Here is a 19667-nt window from a genome sequence, read left to right on the forward strand (position 1 = left end):
AACAGTAATTAAAAAGGTTTCCCAATACAAGGGAAGATAAAGTAAGTTTGTTTCCCAATAACTAGGGAGGGAGTGTAGACGGTATCCCCTTTACAAGGGGATAGGGTTGTTTTAGTCTCGTGTCCCAAACCACCGGGACGCATGCTTTTAAGTTGTGAACTCACCTTGGGTTGCTCGGTATGATACGTTACTTGGTTAAGTATGTTGGTCACCACGTCCTAGCATGGTCACCAAGTATGGGTCAAGTTGGGTACAAGTAAACACGTATAAGACACACTTAATGTAAATGCAAATAAACCACAGTAGCGGGTATACATGCAGCCTAGTCAACAGAAAGTCCAACATACAAACAGTGGGGTTATTGGGCCCAGAACAGTAACAGATATACAAGCAGTCCAGTTAGCAGACAATCCAACAAATACATTGGCCCAATAACAGTCCAGTCGAGACGGGGGTGACTCGCAACCAAGGTTGCGACTCGCAACCGAGGTCTCGGTTCGTCATGCTTTGGTTGCGACTCGCAATTCAGAGGTTCCGACTCGCAACCGGCGGTTCCGACAAGCAGCTGTGGTTACGACTCGCAATCGGATCGATACGCGTTGATTGCGACTCGCAACCGGGAGGTCTCGACAAGTCCTGCTGTGGTTTCGAGTAGCAACCAAAGGTTGCGACTCGCAACCGTGATTACGTGTGCATGAAGACCTTCTAGAACCTGTCATTTTGTACGAACCAATAGGGATGCATTTTCATGAAAATTATGTACCATTTCCACTAAAACATGTTTGTTTGTCTGATCTTTAGCCAAAACAGATCAAATATACACATTTCAAAAATATTTCCAAGGCATTCAAAGTGTTCTTCATGTTCATCAAGCAATATCCCCACTACATTCATCATTTGTAACCCAAAACCATAAGATCAAAGACACATATTCACCATAATCTGTTTTACATAATCGGCTTTATTATTCTCGGTTCCTAGTCTATCATACTACAACATAAATCACAATTCATGAGATTAAGTAAATCATGCATACTACTAGGTCAAAATCCTAACAAGCATCTAGCATTATCCGAATATCAAAACCATTTAACCCAAAACCGGATTATTTTTCATTAAGGCATATAATCATTTCGAGAATCACTTTTACCATCAAACAAGTCTTTTATAGCAATAACATCAACAATCAAGCATTAACACGCATAGAACCATAACAAATATCAACAACCGTGAGCATATAAACACTAACCGGTTACTCGGGGTTGAGAGAAAAGGGGTGTTCGGGTGGTCTCTTGGTTCGGCTGATCTTCCTTGTTGATAGCTCACTTGATCCGAGAGATATGAAGGAATGGGGAGATGATTTTGGTTGCTAGAAATTTAGGGTTTAGTGAAGAAGATGAGAGGAGAGTGTGATGAGTGTGTAAAATGGATAAGGGAGGTGGGGTTGGGTTTATATAGTGCACCGAGTTGGGCTAGGGGGGTTCCGGGTTGGGTTTAATTCCTACAAGGCCAAGGCCTAGCCGGCCCATTACTAATGTTCACTCGAGACCGTGGTCCCGAGTCGGGTTGCTTGTGGTTTCGGCTCATATGTATTACACACACATATATATACATATCTATATACACCAATACGTAGATACACATAACATGTAACACGAAGTTCACGGGTTTTCATTTAATAAATATATATATACACACGTAAGTTACATTGAAGGATTGTCCGGGAAATTCCGAAGTGTCACATAATCTCTTCTATATTCATTCATTTGTTCAAATTATGACAAACAAACTCAATCATGACAGCCTCAGATCCTAACAATTGGTATCAGAGCAAGGACAGTCAAATTTGATCTAACAATCATTTTGACGTAAAAGTTCATCTCAAAATTTTTTGATACTAAGGTTGATCGTATTTGTTGAAAAACAAAAGTAAAGGATAGTCACGTTCAAAGTTGATAATTCGAAAACTTTTGTAAAACAACCAAGATGTCATTTACCGCATAGGATTCACGTAACACTGATAATCTGATATAAACTACCGATGATTGTTAAAGTTGATAAAATTTAATAATCTCAGTCTGGATATGGTTTTTCATAGATCTATGAGTGTTTGTGATGAAAACTCTGTTTGGTTCCATGATTGACTACTGCTAAGGGTTTATCTCATTCATTAAAGACCTATGTTCAGAAAAATGGCAATTATGCCCTTGGTAACATATGAGAGATAAACAAAACCTTAGGAACAAAATCTATATGTGAACAACAATTTTGGAAAAAACATTCAAAAGTTAAAAAACAAAATTGTTTAAAATTAAAATGAAATGTTAGTAGTCTCAAAATTTACTTCAGATATAGCCATGGATTAGCTCAAAACTATGATAGTCAAATATCAGAGTTGTAAAGAGTGTGAAAAATTAACCCAAATCTCTTGTGAGAAAAAAGGGTAAAATCTTCAAAGGTTATATGGTTGATGTTGTGAACACCAGATCATGAGTAATGTAAAATTTGACATAAGCACGTGCAAAATGTCAAAATCTATCAAAACATTGCTGAAAGTTGATTTTGGAATGAGTATTCCTTCCTAAAAATCTTCCAGTGGAAGTATCAGAACTTCTCTATGGAAAGGGTAAAAAGGGAATGAAGAAAAATTACAAAACTCAAAAGTGTGTTTATCTCAAACTTTTGAATTCAAAAGAAAAGAGCATAAATTTAAAACACTTTAGAGTCCACAGGTGGGTCCTACAAAAAGAAAAATTAAAATAAACTCACATCCATTGGTCAAACATTTGTCATTCATCAACCATGCACCATCACTGTATCAGGGAGTTCAGGTAACAAAGGTATCAACAATTTGATTAATTGGCCAAATTTTCAGAAAATTTTCACATTGTGATAAGGTTCAGATAAAACCTTGAAAACCATTGTGAACAGGCTACCTCATAAGGTACAATCATTTGACAAGGAAATGGTGTCAAAACGGTGGTTACAAAATTTTGGTCCAAATCACTGACCATTGTCCTAAACTTGAGAATGAATTGACTCTGATCCTACTTAAAATTATTTTTGATTTTTAAAGTTCAATTCACCCAGTTGATTTATTATCAGAGAACCTTATTTTTTTTTAAAAAGGTCCTAGAATAAAAACAGGATATATTGTTCTAAATTCTTATAAGGATGATATTTTTTGTGCTTTTACTTGTTTTAGATAGTAAAAGTTTCAATCACCTGTCAGGATATAGAACCCTTTTATTTTATCTAGGGTGATATACTCCTTGAAAAATTATTAAAAGGAGATGGTTTTAAAATCTGGGTCATTTCATTCATAAACTCAAGTCTGAATCTGTATTAAAAGATGATTGTTAACAAACCTCAAACATTTGGCTGCTCATGTTTTAGTCAAAATTCTCAACAGATTAAAACACAAAATGTGTGGTCAAAGTAAAATGTGATAATCATCTGGGATACTCAATCACTCTCAAAATCTATAGAATGTTTAAAACTTGTAGTAGACGAGTTGACGTTTACCCGGGCGTTGCAGCGCGATGTTGATTATAATGTTTTTTGGTCCAACATATGGATATGCAAAATTTGTTAAGTCTGTGCAATATAATTTCTCATTTGCCAACATAAAACCAATATAATTAGCCTCTAAATTATAAACATTTAAAAAAATCAAGAGAACATCTTGAACACTTGCATAGAAAACAACAACCCTACCCAGTAAATCCCACAAACAGCAAAACTGTTGGTAAGGTCTAAGGGAATGGGATGTAAACATGTCTTTCCTCCATCACTATGGATAGAGATGTTGCTTCCAAAGAGACCATTGGCTCCAAATCATACAACAAACAAACAAACACAACTAAGTATATTACATGTAGACATGCAAAGTCTAACAAACACAACACAAAAGACAATCAAATGTAAAGCCCGCCTACAGTGTAAGATCCTCGAAGTCCCTAAACCAAAGCTAAAAAACTTAAGTATCATCCACTAAAAGTCCTTAACCTTAATCCTATGCTTCCATGACCCTCTATCCTAGACCATGTCCTCAACGAACTATAACTATACCATATCCTTGCATAGAACAATATTCAAAACACACCACTTCCAAACCAACAAAGGGTCTAACCGCCACAAAAAACAATATTCAAAAAGGGAAAATCACAACATAAGTTATCTAAAAAATGCCAGGTGACCTAGGCCGAAAGAATTTATACATACTAACATCGTAAACATTAAGTTCCTGCATCACTAACTTATACAACAGTTTCATAATGTTGTACTTTTTGAGTGTGGTGATTTTGTTAAGATCTGGTTGACCCGAATTAGTTTTGGTTTAAAACATAACTAAGTAGTGTCAAATAAAACTAATTGAATATGGTGATTTTGTTAAGATCTGGTTGACCCGAATTAGTTTTGCTGAAAAACACAACTAAGTAGTGTCAAATAAACTAAAAGAACTTGTTAGTTAAAAAGGAGGACTTTGTTAAGTTTCGTTTGAATAAAAATTGAAAACGGACTGATATCAAAGTTCTGGATAAGTACATATTGCATAAAATCATAAAAACACAAATTTTTAGAAAAGAACTGTTAACGGAAGCCGATGATCTTCATCATCATTATAGTGGGGTTTTGAGGGTTTCATGTGATACTTATGATTGTTGGTAGAATTTGCAGGCATGATATTTGACAGAGAAATGGATAGAATGGATAGACAATAACGAAAGTTATGAATGTCTTGGTACCCAGCAAGAATTGCCGGTAACCCACATATATACATATAATAGAGCGGTTATGCTGGTGGTTAAGATTGGCGTGAATAACTGTCACTTTAAATGACCTCAGCCAACCGACATAACCGTTCGAACATATCGTTTCATCATACACACATATATCTAACAAATTCTAAGTTTAATACAAATAATAATAAGAATTATGTTTATAACTCTAATACTCTCCCCTAAACATAATTTGGTTTACGGGAATGTTTGATAATGTTGTAGTTTGCTTTATTTACTGCTTTCTTTGCCCTTGAGAAATCGAATCTCTTCCGTTGTTGTAATTTCTTGAGACCATGCCAGTCACTGCCACGGTAGGATGCATAGCGATCTTCAGCTACATCTTGAATTTCTTTAGACTGCTCTTGAAACCCGTTGAGTGCTCCTGCTTGATTCGTAAATAATGCATAATGTTTCACTTCCCTCTCTATTGCTCTGGTACTACTTGAACATCCGGCAGTCTCTGTCTGACCTGCATCTTTTATAATCTCCGTATCTCCTTCGCTCATGCTCTGTCTGGGATCTACAATCTTCTCTTCTTCTTTTCCGATTGCCCTTTCCTGTGTAGTTTTGAACTTGTAATAGTATACAAGCACATCTAGGTACATAGCGTATATCAGACGCATGTATTCTCCATCTTCATATTCGAAACTTGTATCCTTTGCTATCATCGCCCACATGCTGTTTTCAGTAATTCGCCGGTGACCACCTTCCCTCTTTATTGCCATATACAGGTCTAATAATCCCACTTTCCGATTGTTTGACGCATATGCGGGCAACGTTCTTGTATGAATTTCCAGTTTTTCTTTAAGAAACCATTCTATCATATTGTTGAACGTCGTTTCAAGATAATATTTATACTTGATGACATAGTCTTCATCTTCGAGCATGTTTAGTAAAGCCTTGCAATCTTGAAAGTCCTTAAAGGACATTGCTTGTAAAATCAGAATGTTCCAGTCTGGTTCGTTGGCAGAGATATTCAAATTTTCGAAGTATTCATTTAGAAACTCTGTTTTGAATTTCTCATGATCGGAATTCTTACTAATCATATACTGCTTTTCTAGTTCTCCGATCTCTTCTTCTCTCGTCAAACCAGTATGTCCATTCTTTCTATTGTTTACAGGAACACTAAATGTTGGGAATAATTTACATACATCCCCCATGAATTTCACTGTAAATCCCTGAATCATTAATTGATCGAGACTCAAGACATTTCTATCGATGTCCGGTGTGTAGAACACACTTTGTACTCGAATCTTTTCGGACCCTGTTATAACATCAACCACACCGATTCCTCTAATAAAGAAAAAATTGTTTTCTCCAGTCTCCGTTTCAACACATGACATATTTTTCATTGGTTTAAACATGTCTATATTACCAGAAAAATGGTGTTTGTAAGTTTTACTAACATACTATATCCGACCAGTATCCTCCGTCAGTTCCGATCACCACATATTCTTGTCTCTGACCGGTTTGTTGATTTTTCTCTGCATCTAGACATTTCTGCGTTCCTGTATTGACCGCTAGACGTAATAACTGACTTTCTTCATCCTTCTCCTTCTATTGACATGCAGAAATTTTATGGCCTGGTCTGTTGCAGTAATAACAACATCGCTGCGTCCATTTTCGTTCACGTTTTTCTTCGGTGTAGTGCATACATGGCATCATGGTTGACGACGGCTTTAAATCATCATCACTTACATAACCGGCTCTGATACCACTTGTTAGCGGAAGCCGATGATCTTCATCATCATTATAGTGGGGTTTTGAGGGTTTCATGTGATACTTATGATTGTTGGTAGAATTTGCAGGCATGATATTTGACAGAGAAATGGATAGAATGGACAGACAATAACGAAAGTTATGAATGTCTTGGTACCCGGCAAGAATTGCCGGTAACCCACATATATACATATAATAGAGCGGTTATGCTGGTGGTTAAGATTGGCGGGAATAACCGTCACTTTAAATGACCTCAGCCAACCGACATAACCGTTCGAACATATCGTTTCATCACACACACATATATCTAACAAATTTTAAGTTTAATACAAATAATAATAAGAATTATGTTTATAACTCTAATAAGAACAAACATGGCTTCGCCTAGTTTCGAACTGGAGACCATCGGTGTGTGTTAGACTGACGTACCAACTACACCACAAAAGCACTTATTGCTTGCAACAAATAAACTACTAAACTTAAGTCCCTATTGTTATTCTAACATTTGAAGATGAAATCAAACCTGCAAATTATTATAGGATAAAGAAAGAATGGTGATAATGAGAATAAACTCATCCTCATTGACACCATTAGCTTACAATTGAATTTATTAAAATCCAAATTAACATATTGTTCATTCGGATACCCATAATTCAATTTAGACACTAATGTACAATCCAAATCAACCAACATTATTTTACGTAATTGTTGACATAAGACATACGCTAATACATGGAACGAATGCAAACATCCTCAAATATTCAGATTGTAGATCTTAATTGACCCATTTGATGTTTCATTGATTATTTCAGTGAGTCTTGTTTTTTCGTTTATCTTCAAATAATAACATGACTATGCATGTCTTCTTGATACCATACACAAACAAAGAACTCAAATAACATAAAAAAGACATGTCTTCTTAATATCATACAAAGAAAGTACATATTTGTTTTTAGAAGCAAGTGTACGCAAAGAACAATAGTCTACACACAATGCAAACATAAAAATACGCGGAATGTAGATTTGAGTATACCCACTTGATCGATGTTACTATGATTCTTTTGATGTTGGCCGACCCACGTGTTTCTGATTGCAAAACATGAAAACACTAACAAACAGTTCAAAGTAATCAACAACATAAACAGAAAACGATGGGAGCAAGAACATACCAGAACCAAAACTCTTTGTTTCCTTCTCCTTGCTTATCTGTCTTTCCCCAATTTCTTGATCATCTGAAAACACCCAATTAAACAAAGCCCTAGGTCACTAAACCAAAAGTGACAACACAACACAGGTAACACTTCATTTCCGCTTTATTTCCTTATCATTTATGAAATTAGTTCCTTTTTCAGTTCTTGAAAAAAGGGTTGTTGTGATTCAAGCGTCCCCTTCAATCAGATTTCAAAGAAACACTTATTTTTTGTTAATTGATCGTATAAGGTTCATGTAAACGTTTCAGTTTCAGAGTAAAAAAAAAGAAACTGTTAAGTAAATCATACACGAATTGTAAACATGAAAACACGTATGTCCGCTCTAGTTTTAAACAATAATCTAATACAAAAATTGTGTTTGTTTTGTCAAATTGTGGATTCCTTAAAATGTACTCAAATCTGAGATGATGATGACTTATGATTTATGAATACATACATAAATCTGAGATAATCTAATACGAAAATTGTGTTTGTTTCATCAGTTGTGCCCTAATTCCTCGACACTCATGCAAATCTGAGATGATGATTCCTTAAAAATTATAAAAGCGTACATAAATCTGAGATAGTCTTAAATAAATATGAGATAATCTAATACGAAAATTGTGTTTGTTTCATCAATTTGTGCACTAATTCCTCAAAACGCATGCAAATATGAGATGATGACGAATTATAAATTATGAAAATGTACATAAATCGATAATAGCTAATACGAAAACTGTGTTATTTCATCAAATTGTGCCGTCATTCCTCAAAACTTATGCAAATCTGAGATCATGACGACTTATGAATTATGAAAACGTACATAAAACGCGATGACGATGTATGCATCATAACTGTTGGCAATTAAATTTTGGCGCTGAAGAATCCGTAATCATAATCATCGGTTGAGATCGTGCTATAGTTTTATACAAATCGAATTCAAATCTTACGGTAATGGAAAGATTGAAAGTAAACATAGGAAAACAATACCAGATTCATGATGGAGGCAAATTCATGATGGAGGCTGTGTAGGCAAGAGAAGCGGCTAGAAGAAAACCATAATGATCGACGATGATGTGTTACGGTTATGGGAGGATGCATATGGCGGTGGTGAGATGACGTTCATGGATGTCCCGTAATTTATATGCAATTGGTTTTTGGGTTGCATTCTTCTTGTTTATATTTTGGTGTCGGTCAGAGAGTGGCGTCGGTTTGCCATTCCTTACGTTTTATGAAAATGACAACGCATAAATCATAAGGAGTAAATGTATTGCACCGCTTAATGTTTAGATTTAAATTAAAGGTGGTGGTTACAAAATTGAATCAAGGTGGCGCTTTCATAACTGAATGAAACATCTTAATTGTTTTTAATCAACGAACCGATGTGTCTGAATCAAGCAAACGACATGTCTTAAGTTGCTTTTTGTAGGATATAGTAATGTGTGATAAAATCTTAAATGCAAAAACTTGTGAATTCTCTGTATTAAAAATCCCTGTAAACCCTGTTGTTATGATTAATTCTGATAAACTTGCATTTAAGATGTGTTTGTCAAGTATTTGGTTATGTAGGTAACTCACAATCATCATGAACAGATGTTGGACATAATATTAAAATCATTTCCTTCATTAGAGCAGCAGATGTACAAAACAGTTGTTAAAGCTCACCCACTGATGTACAAACAGTGTTTGACCAAAATAGCCTTCTAAACCTCCACCACTAATTCACCCCTAACAACTGCTGATAAAAATCCATCAAAAATGGATAAAGATCATCAGTGTGTCAAACTCATCTTTAAAATCCTTTCACCTTCATTTCAAACAGATGTTGGATCATTAAAGTCACCAACAGATGTTAGCTCAGATGATTCACATCTGCAGTTTCATCTTTTAAAAAACATCATTCCTTTACAATTCACCCATTTCACCAAACACTTGACAACATCAATGCAAAGGAATTCTGTCAAAAAGATTATACTAAAACATTTGCCTTCTTACGGGTTTTCTACCTTCCCATCATCAAGTCATGCACCTTGGGGTACCAAAAAGACAAAAAGTTGGGTAGATATCATGTAAGAAGGGCTTCTGCAGTTTAGTGACAACAATCTGGAAAACTGGTGCCATAGCCAAAAGATGAAGATCTAATTGGCAAAAAGTAGGTCCTCAAAGAACATTGCATATGCCTGGAGCATGTTTGTCAAGATGTGTCATACTAAAAAAGACACAAAGAGTGTGAAGAGATTACATCAGCAGCAGATGTTTCCACAACCACTGATTGAAGAATATTATGATGCTGTTGCTGTTGCTGAAAAGTCCAACTGACTGTAACTTCAAAGTATGTTATTGAATTTTGGTATAGTTGCTCAAAAGGCTTCTTTTATGTAGGGTGCTCAAGTAGCTGAAATTTATCATCAAAAATTCAATATCTCATTGATTCACCACCTCTCACAATCAGACATCACTCTGTGAAGGTTTGCTATAAAAAGGTTTGATTTTCTTGTCTCATAATCTAACTAAGGGTCAACTGGTAGGTGTGCTAACCTAAACATTAGACATATTTACCCCGGAAAAGTTGATTCCTAGGACTGATATGCTTCACATGGAAAAACAAGAAAAACTTGTTTGAACATGAATTATAAGCATCAAAATGTTTTCAGGAAAACAAAAATCCATCCTTAAAAATAGTTAAAATGAAAATTTTTCATAAACCTTAAAAGTCTGCCATAACCACTGTTTTGTTCAAACATCTGTTCTACCAAAAGTTGTCCACTGCTGAAAGTCAACCCCTGTTCTCTCATTTCCTTGGATATCACTGTTGTTCAAAATCAGTGTTTTCATCCACTGATGGTTAAAATCACCCACTGCTTTCATTATAACCGTTGCAACCACTGATATTGCTCCATCAGTGGTTTCCTAAAAACATCTGTCTTTCATTATTCAACAGGGGTTGGCACGTGGACAGTACATAGCGGTCATATCTTTTGTAACCGCTGCCACGTCAGCATTCACTTTTTCACCAATAAAACCCTCATCAAAACCCCCAAACAGGGTTTTTACTGTCGAATCGAATTCAAAATTCCTTTCTCAAAGCAGTTATCCTCCATTTCTCTCAAATCATTCATCATTCTTTTTCCTCAAAATGGCTAAATCACCATCTTCATCATCTTAGAAATCCACTCAAAAGGCCATAGAAGTTCAATACAAAGCTTCTCACAATTACTTGGGTCTACTCACAAAGCCCACTCACACTGAAACCTTCGATTCAGTCATTGATACTCTTACGTCTTCAAAGTACAAAACTTTGTTGACTGCTGATGCTTCGATTTACCTAAAAACCCAGAGAGAATTTTGGAAGAATGCCACACTTGATTCTCAAGGTGAAACAATCATAGCCATAAATTCCTCAATAAAGGGTAAACCAGTTCAAATTACACCACAATCCATTTCAGAGGTATTTGAACTCGATGATCTGCAAGGTAAAACTTCTTTTCTTAAAATCGAGTATCAAACTGATTTTATTGAGAGGGGGTATGCTGAAGAAATGAAAAGGGACACCTTACAAAAAGGTAGTTTTCCTCATGCACCAAGATTTTTATTTGATACCCTCTTGATGTGTGTTTCTAATAAGACCACTACTTTTAGTGAAATACCATTAAAGATCCAATACATGGGTTATGCTATTTTACATAAAGAAAATTTTAACTACTCGTAGGAGATCTTTGATGATTTGGTCAAAAATGTTGATAAAAACTCATTTTTACTGTTTCCAAGGTTCTTTAGCTTTTATTTTCAAAAGAAATTTGGAAAGGATGATGCTCATGTGCTCATCCAAGGTGAACCTTTTCAAATAAATACCCTTACTGCTGAAACTTTTACAAGATTATCAAAACCTTCTAAAACAAAAGCAGAGGTTCCTGAGCAGACTTTAGCAGCTACCACTGCTCCTCAGGCACCTTCTGCTGAGCCCACTGCTCTAGGTGATCACAGCAGCAAAACAACTACTGTGAAACCCATACCTAAAACCACCAAAAGGCCACGACAAAAGAAAACTCAAAAGCCCCCAAACCTACAAAAAGGGCAACTCTGGAAGATGAGATCCCAGAGCAACTGCCAGTGACAACACAAAAGTCACCAGAAACCACTACTGCTACTTGCTCATAGCAGATGGTAGAAAGATCTCAACCTGAGCCTCAAACTCCTCATGCTTCTTCTCAAAAAGAACAGGTTGTAATCATAGGGACACCACAAACATGATGCTCTGGAATCACTTGATTCCATCATCCACAGCCCACTGCCCGGGGCAAAATTCGCTTTCTACACCCATACTCACTGCCACAATTCCACCACAAACAAAACTTTTGTTGGATGCACTTAATATAGCTCACACAGAAATAAGTTCCTCTTAACCACCTATCACTGAGAGTATGCCACCACAAGTGGCTGAGTCTGAGCTCCCTATCACTGCTAACCCACCAACAACACCTGAGGAGGTTACACTGCAGGAAATACAAGTATTTCCTGTCAATAGTTCAAGTGAAGCAACAACTACAAGTATTGGATCCATTGATCTAAACTTGGCTAGTTGTTTCATAAATCAGACTTCCTTGAAGGCAATTTCCTCTCCAGCAACCCTGATATCCGCTGGTGTGTTTGTTACAACCACTGGTTCCATAAAAAGGATGTCAATTACTGAGGAAAGAAGTCCCCAGTACCGAGAACAAGGGGCATCATTGGATGACTTTTGGGAAAATTTCCCTAAGACAACCACTGATACAACCACTGTTAGTGGGAAATTAGATGATCCCATTAAGTTGGGTGATGGTTTAATGTACCAAGAATTGACGGATAGAGTTGACAAGCTTGATACATCTGTTGCAGAAATCAAAGACATGCTGCAACAGTTGTTGAAAGCACAAAAGGTACCATCCACTGCTGCACCAACTCCAACATCTGCTCCTACTCCAAATGAGCTGTGGAGTTTGTTTCAATCTCTGCTATACCACCAAAGAGAATTAGATGATCAGCAACATGAGATACAAGTTCAAAGGATCAGAAATCTCATGGAAGCAAGGTTTAATGACACCCAGGCAGATATCAAGGCAATCAAGGCCCATTTACTAAACACCACTGGCACTGCTCCTCCCTCTATTATCTTTGTGGATAACCCACCAACAGATAATGCCAAAAAGGGGGAGAAATTGAAGCAGTTCAAAAAGAAGGGATATGAAGATGGCCTATATGTTGAATAAGACAAGTCAAGCATGCTTGCAGACATCCCCTTGCCAGATGGTACTAAAAAGATTGATGTAACCACAAATGCCATTGCTGATGCACAAGCAAGGTCAAAAAGGGATATGGAGGCAAAGGATAAAGAAAGGTTTGAACATGAGAAAATAGTTTTTATGGAACTGAATGAGCAGGGTACTTCTGAGCCAAAGGATGATGAAAATCCTGAGCCAAAAAGAAAGAATCACACTAGAAAAGTGAGGCAACCCAAACACACACCATCCAGATCCACAAAACATACTCCCAAACCTCCTAAAAACTCTACACATCAATCTCCCAAACCAACAGCTGTTGTAACACCTGTTGTATCAACAACTGTTGGTACTTCAGTTGTTTCAGCAGTTGTTAACCCAACAACCACCACTTCAACTATTACAACTGCTCCCACTTCAACCACTTCCCCACCAAAAATACCATCACCACCAAAAACCACCTCACCACCAAAAACAACTTCATCACACCATCACCTCCTGCCAAAAAGCAGAAGACAGCTGATGACACATCATAAGTTGTAATGACAACAGTGGTTGAAACACCAGTTGTTTCAACAGCTGTTAGTCAGTCACCTTCCACTACAATAACCGCCACTCAAATCACCACCACTGAACCAACCAAAAGACCACCAGCCTCTCCTAAACCAAAAAGGAGAAGGATGATTTTGGAAGATGACGATTCTCCACCACCACCAACATCTTCACAACCATTGTCACTTGCTATAATTCCAAACCCTGTTCCACTTTCTTCTGCACAAGATTTTAATCCAAACACTGCCATTGTTTCTGCAGCTGTCCAATATCCTTTAAAACATATAGCAGTCAGAGAAGAGATCAAATCTTTTTATTCTGAAGTTGACCCTGCTAAAAGGAACCTACCATCTGTTCAAGGATATCCAAGGCCAAATAATATTGAAGAATATTTGAAAGTAAAGGCTCAACAGGCAGAGGATATTTCTAAAAGAAACTCATACGGAAAATCTGACAAGGAAATTCAAAGACACTATCAATTCCTGCTTACTCAAGTCAGTGCCTTGGAAAGGTTTTCAAAGAATCTCTGTCAGCAATTATCAGAAAGAGATGATGAAACCTTGAGAAAACATTATGTTGAGCACATTATGTCCTTCAAAAGGTACAAAGGTGACAAAGCTCAATATAAAGAATGGACAATGGGTGAACTCAAAGAAGAGTTAGAAAGGATTTAAAAAATGAACAAAGACAAAGTCAAACATACTCCACCTGTCTGGTCAAAGTACATGAAAAATGTACCAGACAAGGTGTTAAGGCTAAAAAGAATGAAAGAAGAGCTCATTACTGCTGATTTTGGGTCTAGGAATCAAGTCACAAGGTGCAAAGAAGAAAAGGTGATTGCTTCTTATCAAAGGCTGGAAGAATTAAGAAAGAAAAATCCTAGTATTCCACAAAAGCTTGTTTACCCTGAAGAAGTGGTTTCAACTGAGCCACAAAAGCAACAATTCAAAAGATCCACTGCTCCACTTGCTGCCATCCTTTACCAAAGAAGGAAACAAAAGCAGATGGATAAAGTAACAGCAGAAGATAAAGAAGTAGAGGATTACCTTGTGAAAGAAGGGGTTAAACGTATGATAGAAGAAAGACTTGAAGATGCACAAACTCAAACTACTGCTTAGCCAATTATTACCAGGCCACCATCTCCAAACTCATCTGCAATAAAACCTCTCCCAAGAAACCCACAGGATTCAAAAATACTAAAGTGGAAATCTGACAAACAGACCCACGTATTGACTCTGATCAAATCCAGTAGTGAAGTGAAGAAAATATCAAGGGAAAAAGCACTGGGCATGGGTGTTGAAGATTTGCAGGATCTCCTTGATCTTTCACTGTGCAGGGATGAGGATGACACAGATTCCTTAGACTTTGAATTACAATTTAAAGGACAAATAAGGAAACTGTTGATGAGGCAATAAAGAATACAATAATGAAGGGTTTTGGCATCATCTGTTAAAGGGGGAGATTGTTGGGATTGAACCCTACCAGAGGAACAAATGATGAAAGCCAAAACCGGGTCAGAACAGTGGATCCAGAATAAGCAGTTGTTTGCACTAAAGCTTTCCCCTTGATAGTGGTTATCTAACAACTAACAGACTTCAAAGCACTGCTCTTACAACAACTGCTGCTCTTAAAGACTGATGCTGTTGAAGAACTGAAGCTCTATCTACTGATGTCTCCTAAGTACTGCTGAAGACCAAAGTGCTGCTCATTCAAGGACTGATCACCTTTGAAGAAAGCACTGATGTTCAACATCAGTGCTTAGACTACAACAGTGGAAAGTGAAGCAGTAGTTCAACTATGTTTTGTAATTTAGTTATAATCAGTTGTTTAGTCATCAGTAGTTGTATATAACAGTACTTAGAGGTTGTTAGTTTGTTAGATGTCACTTTCATGGTGACGTCAGCCAAGATGCTTCCGTGGTTTGATCTGCATTATAAATAGAACAGTCTGTACTGTTCTATTTAAGGAGTTTTCTCCTTCAACTCAGTCATCTTGTATGATCAACCATTGAGCTCAGGCTGAGGGGGAGTTTAGTATGTAAGCATGCATGTACTCTTGTGATTGTAATCTTTCGACTAATGAGAAGCATGTGTTTATGAAAAACTATTTTCCTTTTGATTGTGTTTACAAAGTTTGTTTCCATTTCCGCTGCATCTAATCTCTTCTATATTCATTCATTTGTTCAAATTATGACAAACAAGCTCAATCATGACAACCTCATATCCTAACATATTCTATAAAAAGGGTGAAAGCTTTTACTTACCTCTAATCCAAATTAAGCTTTTCTTCTCCTACTTGATTCGTTTGACCCGCTTTATTCCCAAGCTTCCACCTAGTGTCACACCCCGACCACGTAAAACAACAAGACGTGGTGGAAACATCGGGGAGTGTTGTAACAGAATCATTGTTTCACAACCATGGAATAAATAATTTTGTTTTATTGAATAAATGAACTCGTTGTTTTAATACAATCAAATAAGTACAACTATTATCTTTCAAGTTTTAAAGTCGCTAAGGCGCGAGTCCATCCTAAGTGTAGCATGTATCAACAATCATCACAAAGCAGTACCTGAAACATGTGTAAAAATAGGTACGTCAGTATAAGAATGCCTGTGAGATACATAGGTTTTATTGATTTTAGGATTCATGACTTATAAGTTTAAAGAAAAATGTTTTAAGAAAAATAGTCATGATCCTTGAAAAGGTTTTCTTTTATAAATCATTTATAAGAAATCAGATGATATAAAATAATAACACATAGGAAATTAAATAAGTAAGTAGAATAAGCTTGTATAAAAATATATTGTTTGAAAAAAATAATATTTTGATAAAAAGGTTTATAGTATATATAAAAATATACTTTGATTTAAGAAAGTCGAACAGATAATATATTAGAATATATTTCAGGTTCCAAAACCGTTAACCCAAGTGTACTAAACAACGCCACGGTATGTAATTCGATGAAAACACTTATATATAAGAAGTACTAGCGGCGTATCTACCATGCTTTCATCACATTACACCCGTCGTGTTATCTAAACACTAACCAAATCCCAATTGTTAAACAGATAGTATATTAAATATACTTTAGTTGTTAAAAATAATAATTTTCAGTAGTATATTAAAAGTATACTTTGGATTTATAAATAACATATTAAACTATGTTTTGGTTTGAAAGTAACATATTAAAACTATGCTTTAGATTATGAAAATAACATATCAAACTATGTTTTAATGATTAACAAAATATATGTTGGTTTTTGTACAATATCCCATATGAGAGCATATCAAACTATACTTTTGGGAGTATAACTTAATATACAAAAATAATGTGATTTAAGAATTCAATCAGACCTAGTGCATCAAAATACACCTTTGAGACTATAGAAATACCACAACGGCAATCCCTATTTGGATGGAGTAACAAATTGGTTTCAGACATTCCATGACAACAGGAATGGGGTGTCAAATCCTATAGCGCTATATCATACTACCAACCGGTCTGGTGAACAAAATAAGTACTATTCCAAACATTAATTTTATAATATTTGAAAAATTAGAGTTTAAATCATAAATAATCATTCGGTTTGTAAAAAGATAAGTACAAATATGTATAATCAATTATACTTTTGAAAACATGAAAATAACAGATAGGTACACATGCTTCACCCCAAAACAGTTTGAAAACAGTAAAAGAGGGGACTATGTACTCACTTGAGAGTGCTTAGGAGTCTTGAACAACTACCAAGCAAGCTAGAGGGAGCACGGAAATCAAACGGCACCTAATATTGATAACTACATAAATAAACCGGACCTAAATCGGGAGATCGGATAGTATGAGGTCTCGTGAACCAAATGAGCGTGGGAACTCATATGATATGGTCTAACAAGGCCTACATACTAAAAGGAAACCTAAACTAAGTGCTTACGACCCATTATGATCCGTTAAGGTAGCTTACGCTACTTTAACGTGTCGCGCGCGCAATGCGCGTTCGAGACGTCTAACTAGCCCTATGACAAGTATTATATGCCAAAACATGTTTAAATATGCTACATAATCAGTTATGTGACAAAAATTTAGGTTACATATGCTTAATTACCAATTATGTACGAAAATGGCATTTTGGTAATTTACCTAAGGCATATAAGCTACTTATCATACAACTACTTAAACTAGGTGACCATAAGGTATAACCTCGGAAGGTTATTCCCTATACAACATTGGTCACTAAACATGTTTGGTCGAATCCTAAAGATCGACCAAACGGGTTTAGTTCGAAAGTCTAAGCGGGTGTTTAGTGCGCTTGACTTACGACTCTACATAAGCACTAATCTAAAAAGTGACGAGTTAAACATGTCGAAACATGTTCAGTTAAATTAGAAAACAGGTTTTGTATCAAAACAAAAGGTTTTGATACCTATAAGTAGCTTGGTTACAAAATACGCGAGAATACGCATTTTGGCCGAAGCTACGACTCGTCACTGAGCCTAGATAACATGGTAATTAGTAGGTATAGTCACTAGGCACTATGACCATCGTGATTACGCTCACGTTATGAAGTTCAAACGAACTTCGCGTTGACCATAAACTGGTCAAAGCAGAAAGTCAAACACAGTTTGACTTTAACGATAAAAACGAATGAGAAGAACGAAAGAATACTCACAAAAGGTCCCCGCAAGCTATGATCCGATTTACCCTCAAGTATGAAGTGTTCACTCCAACTTAGAGGGCCAAAATCAGATCATTTGTGCTTTGGGAGTGAAATGGGGGTGGGTATTTATAGATTTCCTTGCACCATTAAGATCGTTTATCGAAAACCGAGCTTCGATCTCATCCGTACAAGTGGGCACATGGTATTTGGATACCATGGGCACTTGAAAACCATCAAATATAGCCCATAGATTGATCAAAAACCATTTGCAAGTGTGTGGAACAGCTGGATCAAGCTGGAAAACATTTCTGCTGATCTGGGACATGCTTACGGACCGTAAGACTATGCAGGTCAGATACTTTCCAGAAATTGCAAAATGGTCCCTACACTTGAGAAACATGCATTTCGGCCCATTTTTGACACGTTTAAGCCCCGTTAACCCCATTTTAAGGCTCTAAAATGAAGTTAAAGTATAGGGAACTTGAAATGTGCTCAAACATATCCCGGATGTCGGCTCGTTTGGTCGTACGGTTGCGTTGTTCGGTTAATTACAACGGGAGTCGTAACAGACGCAAAAACGATCCAAATTAAGCGACGAATGGATTTTTATCATGCCAATCACTAAAACATAATATTTTAATGATTAGATAAATTTTTGGATGTCCGGATGTATTCAGAACGTAAGTTATGCGCGAAAATGCAAACTTATGCACTTTTTGACGCTTTTAGTCCCTGAATGACCAAAATTTTATTTTTGCGCACCAAACACCTCAAAGCTTATTTCTAAGCTATGTCAGGGATATTTAGGGCATATTTAACTTATGATCAAGTTCCGGAAGGTTCGTTACTATACAAATCGGTATAGTTTCGCAGTTTGACACAATTAGTCCCTGCGATCGAACAAACTTGATTTCAACACACCAAACACTCCAAAACTTGTTTCTAAGTTATGTAAAGGTTATTTAAGGTATGTTAAGCCTATTTCACTATTCTGGAGTGTTTGTTGCATTAAACTGGTTATATTTACGCATCAGTGCGCGTATAACCTTCTAGAAAGCGATTTAGAGCTTGAAATCGGACAAGAATTGATATGTGCAAACGATACACATATAATACAATATTTCATTGGTTTGGAATTTGTTTGATGGTTGAAGTGACACAGGTGTCACAGTCTCCCCTACTTAAGGAAATTTCGTCCCGAAATTTAATTTTAGAGGAAACTTGTGAAGACAGCTGTGACGGTTTCGCTTTCAGATAAATCCATTGAACCCTAAGTAAAACTCTGGGCCATGTTAGGATTTTTAGCGAAATTGTCAACCCTCAGAGTGAAGTCCTTGTAGCAGCAAAACATGGAGTTTCAAACTATGGACAGGAGAACGTTTCTCATGAAGACTTATCATAGGAAACTTGTCTGTGCATGAAATCAGAATTGGGGAGTGCAAGATAAAATGACATCGGTCAAGGTCCAAGACTTCTCCTGTATCATTTCTCTTGTCACTAAAGGTCTTAACACAT

Source organism: Helianthus annuus, chromosome 2 (assembly GCF_002127325.2).
Source record: "Helianthus annuus cultivar XRQ/B chromosome 2, HanXRQr2.0-SUNRISE, whole genome shotgun sequence".
Lineage (NCBI taxonomy): Eukaryota > Viridiplantae > Streptophyta > Magnoliopsida > Asterales > Asteraceae > Helianthus > Helianthus annuus.